Here is a 7,257-nt window from a genome sequence, read left to right as displayed (position 1 = left end):
CAATGTATTCCCTTTCTGGAGGACATTTGCAGTAGAAGTCACATCTCAAAGGGGAACCAAAGGATTTCACTTTAAAAGGATTTGACTTTAAAGAATTTCAGCCAGGAGAAAACTGGAAATCTTTGGTTATGGCAAGATAATATATGTAATATATTAATTTATGTCTTATACTAGTCTAAACTAAGGTACTTATCCCACTCTGGACTCAAAAAGGAGCCAAGCTCCCATGTTTTTCCCCATGGAAAGTGGGCAAGATCCCCACAAAAGACACAGAGTATCATCTGAAGAAAATATCTGATCTACCCAGACATCAGCATTAAGCTGAGAGGAAGTAGTATTTGAGTATCTTTTAGAAGGGATCAGTTTAATTGAAAGAACATATGTTGGAGGCTCACTTCGGCAGCACATATACTGAAATTGGAACAGTACAGAGAAGATTAGCATGGCCCCTGAGCAAAGATGACACGCACGTTCATGAAGTGTTCCATATTTTTAGAATCTGAAAAATAATAGATATATATACATATGTATAACTGAATCACTTTGCTGTACACCTTAAGCTAACACAACATTGTAAATGAACTAGACTTCAATAAAAGAAAAAAATTGGGTACGTTGGGTGGGGGGGGAGAAATTGGATCCCCTTCCCCCAATTAATGACATTAAATGCAGGAAACTGACAGGCTTCTTTAGTAAAATAAACATAACTAAGTTAAATAACAGCTCTGCAACATAACACACTGTGTTTGTAGTCAATGCACTTAATCGGAGTTTTTGGAGTCTTCATACTAAAGTGGAATAAAAATTGTTTTGAGGATTAGAGATGGTATACACAAAGTCCTTAGCACATAGTAGGTGTCCATGCAGTGCAGTCAGGGCAGCTTCAGGGGCTGATGTCTTCACGGTCATGACATCCTTTGTTTACTGATATAGCAGGTGACGTTATTTGTCCAAAGTAGAGAGAGGAAAAATATATTGGTGACATGTGGGACAGTTGAGGTTGTTTCCTCAGGAATTGGTGGGTATTGATCCTACTCTAGCACGTGCCATGAAGGAAACGTACTGTCTTCAGCTGATACGAGCCCTTAGGGGATATGTTAGCATCCCATTGACACAGGGGTATTCTTCCCAAAGAAGATGCAGAGCTAGAAATGCAGAGCTAGAAAATCAAAGCCCAATGTTGATCTACCTGGCACCAATCAGTAGGTACAAATGGTGTTTAGGGAGTTTGCAGCTTTCCTATCACCCTTAAAATGACATCATATAATCAGTAAGTCTTAAGTCTACCCGTATTCGGGGGAACAGAAAATCACCCCAGGTCTTTACTTCATCCTGCACTACTACGTATCACCACTAGATGACAGCAGTTGGCAAATAACTGCGTAGTCCAGGCTGGGACTGATTTTTTTTTTTTTTTTTTTTTTCTTTTTAAGGCAGAGCCGGATCCACACTTGGGAAAGTAAAGCGTGGAAGGTGAATCACACGAAATAGTCTTTCAATAGGCTTCCATTTTCATTTTTCTCCATTGTTCCCCATCTGATAGCCCATTTGGAAAAACATGCCCCTGGGTATTCAGTATGTGAGGATTCCAAAGAACAATTGTCAAAGTGTTCTTCCATTGCTGTATCACAGGCCTTTGACTCTTCAAGTGATACTGGAGGTATAAAGAAAGTACTGTAGCAAATATGGCCTTGCAGTAGATCATGCATCTGATTTAAGATTAGGTAAGTAATGATTTTAGGTAACTCAAGGATACATTTGGTGAAATGTGACCTAAGTAACATTTTGACATGTATAGACTTAACAAGACTTAAGTTTGCTCCCTTTGAGTGGAACCAAGGACGATGTTACAAGAGGAGAAGGGAGACATTTTCAAAAGTAAAGCTGGAACGAAATAAAATAAGGCCCGCTTGAAGAAGAAAAACAGCCAGTGTAAAAAGAGAAAAAGTGATTTATCCAAAAGATCAAAATCGGTAACTGCTGTTTCACTGATTTGGGCTGAGTTCTCTTAGCCAGCATTCTGCTCTAATTGACCAATCACAATCGTCCCTCTGAGAGAGAAAGGAGTGTGCAAATAAAGCCTATGTAGAAGCAAGGACACAACCCCTGGCTCCTATTCTCTCTGAATGAAGAGATCCACAAGTTGTCTCTGGCCTTGGGAAAGCTCTCCTGGCACTGAATGTGCTAAACACTTGAATTCCATCAACTCACCTGATACTCCCGAGGACAGCATGTTAGCAGCAGGGGTTATGGGTTGGATCCCTGGTCCGCGGAGCTAAGATCCCACACGCCTCCCGGCCAAAAACCTGAAACATAAAACAGAAGCAATATTGTAACAAATTCAATAAAGACTTTAAAAAACAAGGAAAAAGAAATGCAGGGTCTAAGACCAAGACTCTTTCCTCCTCCAGGGCAAGACGTGGCAAAGTGAGAGGAGATAACACCAGCCGCTGAGGGCTCTGAATTCAGCGCAGGCACCTGCCCCTGTTCTCCATTCGGTTCCGCTGACGGAAAGAATCGGAAGAGTGGGAGGTGGAGAAACGTGGGTCCTACCCGCTGCCAAACTGAGACCACAGCCTGCAACTGTTCCCTACCACCACCCACGATGATTGGGCAGCTCACGTCTGTGCTTACAGTAGAGACAGCCATTTCTGTGCTACAACCTTGTCTGTTGTAGTAATAAAACTGCCTGCTATTTGTTTTGTTTTGAGCATCACATGGCCACTTCCATCGTAAAGCTTCTCATAGGTCTTCGCTTAATGGTTTTGGCAGACATTGATGACTGGGATGGAGTCATCAGAATGGAGGGTTTTTTTTTTCTTTTTCCAGCTTTATAGAGATTTAATTGACATATAACATTCTGTAAGTTTAAGGTGGATGCCTGTTGAGTTGATACATTTGTATGTTGCAGAATGATTTCCACCAAGAATGGAGATTTTTTAATCCTATCATTCCTCCTGCGTTTATTAGCTAGAATTATCCAATAAAGAATGTTCTCTCAACAGTTGTTGAATTACCTGAAACAAAAGAGGCAGCGTAGATGCTTCTTTCTTACCGTCTATTTTCAGAATAGTGAGCTGGTGCCCACGCAACCTCCAAACTAACTTGTTGATTTTACATACTTGATGTGTTTCACAGTGTTGTAATCATTATTTGTTTTTACATTCTTCCCAAATTTGGCCAGTGGGAAATCCTTCAAGTTTGCTCATATAATCTTGCTCTGGGGCATAATAATATGCCCCTAATTCATCTCAAAACACTTTCTTCCCCAGAAGTAAAATTAGGCATTTTTCCAAGGATCCCTGTTCCCTTTAAGATGGAAGTGGTACTTAGGTTTTACGTTCTGGGTACCCAGAGTAATCATTTAAACTGAGTTGGTCATGCTTCTAGGCCTTTTCAGTGGACAGGGCTAGGAAATTTGTAGTTTTTAGAAAGAGAAAAATAAATCATAAATACTGATATTTCTAATTCAAATCAAAGATTACAGAATTTTTACTTCAATTCTTTTATTTTAAGTTTGTCTTTTTTTACTCTGAAAACCTTATCTCCTAAGGGTATTAACTTAATTTCTTAGTTGCTTTACCTTGCCCTCTATATAATGGTATTTAAAATAATAATGTGAATATTACCACTAACAACTAGCTGAAAGAATTCAATCTAAAAGATCTCTTTTAAAATTTATTTTATTGAAGTATATTTGCTTTACAATGTTGTGTTAATTTCTACTGTACAGCAAAGTGATCAATTATATATACATATACATTCTTCCATATTCTTTTCCATTATGGTTTATCACAAGATATTGAATATAGTTCCCTGTGCTATACAGTAGGGCCTTGTTGTTTATCCATTCTCTATATAATAGTTTTCATCTACTAACCCCAAACTCCCAATCCATCCCTCCCTCACCTCACCTCCCCCTTGGCAACCACAAGTCTGTTCTCTATGTCTGTGAGTCTGTATCTGTTTCGTAGAAAAGTTCATTTATGTAAGAGATCTTTATACTTTTTTTTGTCCTTAGGATATATCTCCCTAGGAATGTGAAATCGAAATATGTCTTTTAAAATCAGTTGAAATAATTCTTGAGATGGTTATGCCACAGAATTGATATAAAGTTAAGTTCACTTTTTTCCAGTTTATTTTAAAGTTTTAGGGCTTGTTGTGTTTTGGTTGCTTTTCTCTTTGATTTAACTTTGTTTTTAACTATGTAAAATATTTACATGATTCCAAAGTCAAAAAAAAACAAAAAAAATTTCATAGAGAAGTCTATGTCCCCTCCATATCCTCTAATTCCTTGTTCCCTCTATCCCATTTTTTAATTAATTTTTGGTTTATCCAGCTACTGAGATTATAAATAAGTATTTCCTATGTCTCCTCCTTTCTTATCTAAACTATAGCATTGTGCAAACATGCATGTGATGCATTTTGTTTTTGTTACTTAACAATATGTCTCGGCCGTCACTCTACATTACGACGCAGAGGTCTTCCTGATTCCTTTTCACAGCTACATAATATGGCATTGTGTGGATGCTCCAAAGTTTATTTAACTAGCCTCCCTTCGATAGACATTTGGGTTGTTTCTAGCCTTTTGCTAATTGGTTCTCTACATTTGTCTTATTTTGCCCGCCCAAGAGTCCAGTTGGTTTGGCTTCGTCTTATATTATAGAAAAAGAAACTACTGCATAAGTAGTTAAGGACTTGACCAAAAGTCACAGAGTTAAGTGGGGAGGAGGGAACCAAGGATTCTCCCGCTTCCATAGTTTCTGTTCTTTGCACAAATCTATATAGTTCATACTTCGGTGTAAACAGCTGGTAACACCTTTGCTTTAGAGTGAGAAGGAAGGGGAGGAAGTGAGAAGCACATGCTCCAGGGTAGATTGTGGAGGAAAATTCAGCCTTAAGCTCAAGGCTGGAATTTCAGGTCTCAGCCAGACTGTGGGAGGAGTATCTGAGGGAACAGCTGGCCTCTCTGGCATTGTCCCCAGTCAAAGGAATGCCACACATCCACAAGCAGGTGGGTCTATTTTTGGCAGAAGGACCTTCTCTGTGCCTGCTAAAATCACATCTTGTCCCCTTCTATCGCAGGGCACTCAAGACTCCCTTTAAAGGATATAAAACAGTCCCTTCTCCACTCTTCCCTCATCTGTGACTACCCCCTTTGTCTTCTTTTGTACTCTGCAGACCAGGGGGAAAATGTTACATATACTAAACCACACAGAGCAAGCCCAGTTCTGATAAGTAAACATCATTTTACAGTCTTCTTATGGGAGAAATTAAGCTGATATTTACAGGAAGACTTAAAGACTTGGAACAGAATCTTTCATTAATTTTCCCTTTTTCAGAAACGAAATTGAGCTATTTGTAATGAGGTGGATAGACCTAGAGTCTGTCATACAGAGTGAAGTAAGTCAGAAAGAGAAAAACAAATACCGTATGCTCACACATATATATGGAATTTAAGAAAAATAAATGTCATGAAGAACCTAGGGGTAAGACAGGAATAAAGACACAGACCTACTAGAGAATGGACTTGAGGATATGGGGAGGGGGAAGGGTAAGCTGTGACAAAGCGAGAGAGAGGCATGCACATATATACACTACCAAACGTAAGGTAGATAGCTAGTGGGAAGCAGCCGCATAGCACAGGGAGATCAGCTCAGTGCTTTGTGACCACCTAGAGGGGTGGGATAGGGAGGGTGGGAGGGAGATGCAAGAGGGAAGATATATGGGGATATATATATATGTATAGCTGATTCAGTTTGTTATAAAGCAGAAACTAACACACCATTGTAAAGCAATTATACTCCAATAAAGATGTAAAAAAAAAAATTTCCCTTTTCCCATCACTCTATTTTTTTAAGGGACAGTGTCAATTCTGAAGGAACATAAGCCCATATCATTATGTTATTTTAAAATGAGCATCTCAAGGTAGTGCCTCATCTAAGAATATGTTTCGCCCAATCTCCTCCCACCTTCTCCTCTCCAAAATAATCATATTGAGAATAAAGCACGGAGACCACTGTAAGACAGGAGGGTCAGCAGCTTTTCAACTTCAAGGCACAAACCATATTCACTGCACAGTCCTTCCCAAGGCGAAACAGCGGCCACTACATCTTATAGAGATTTTCCAAAAGGGTTTAAACAAAGGAGCTTTCATCTCTGCCTGAGTAGTCGGAATACGCCATTCCCTCAGTAGCCTTGTTAATAAAGGTTGTATTGTGCCATTGCTACACTTCTGAAACCAAACAGCACAAGTAAATTAGGCACATTATCATTGTACTGCAGACGAGGCAGCAGGGGGGATCTGATCTGACCACGTGAGGATCTGATCTCATCATGGATCTGACCAGCTTTCCAAGCTAGTCTGGCTCAGGACTCTCCCCAGCTCAGCTGGGTGGACCCACTCAAGTAAAGCCAGTACCCCATAACTCTGACCTTTGTCTTGTCAAGACCCCATAACTCTGACCTCTGTCTTGTCAACTTCGACATGTGAGTCAATGCCTGAAAGTTCACTCACTCAGCATCCAGGAAGTTACTTTCTGCCATGTGTCAGAGATGAGGAAGAAAGTTGTGAGCAACACACACACACTCCCTGTTATCTGAGAGAAATGGGGAGAAATAGGAACATAGAAAGACAAATCTATACAAGTTAAGTGTTACAGCAGGACCTTGGGTACATTTTAAGCTCTTTGTGCCTGTTTGTAAAGGAGGATGACAAAAGTAGCTAAATCACAATGTTGTTATGAAGAGTAAAACACCTAGTATCAGGCACAGGGTAGGTGTTCTATAAATGTTAGATAGAGTTAGTTATTAAGTGAATTTGAAGTTAATGTGAAGTTAGGTCTTCTCCCTATCCTTTCTGAAGCATATCTTTCTCCTCCAGGGTTTCATTTAATGAACCCAACAAGCCTGTAACATAGATGCTACCCACATTTGGAGAAGTTGAGGCCACAGAGATGAATGGGCTTCTCCAAGTCTTACACTTCACATAAAGTAGTGGTGGAACCCAGATCAACTCACATCAATTCAGCCCCCAAAATTCCTTATGCTTTTAATCCATACCTTACGCTACATTCCCTGTGAGAATCAAAACTATGAATAAATACCCAGAAGAGAGAGAGATTAATTCTATCAGGAGGCATCTAGAGAGGCTTCTTGAAGAAAGAAAGTGAGCACACACTGCCCTGCTAATCCTCCCATGGCTCCTTACTGCTTTACAATAAAGTGCGAACCCTTCACCAAAGCCAGAAATCCTCT

The 7,257-nt window shown here is 39.8% G+C and overlaps 1 non-coding gene across 1 annotated transcript; it reads left to right on the top strand.

The window, feature by feature from the left end:
- Positions 1-389: 389 nt before the first annotated feature.
- LOC115847457 (U6 spliceosomal RNA) lies at positions 390-494 on the top strand. The gene has a single exon (XR_004037336.2). It is a non-coding gene; the product is annotated as a U6 spliceosomal RNA (small nuclear RNA).
- Positions 495-7,257: the final 6,763 nt, after the last annotated feature.

This window comes from Globicephala melas, chromosome 17 (assembly GCF_963455315.2).
Source record: "Globicephala melas chromosome 17, mGloMel1.2, whole genome shotgun sequence".
Classification (NCBI taxonomy): Eukaryota; Metazoa; Chordata; class Mammalia; order Artiodactyla; family Delphinidae; genus Globicephala; species Globicephala melas.
Note: the sequence above shows the minus strand (reverse complement) of the source record. Positions and strands in the feature narration are given on the sequence as shown.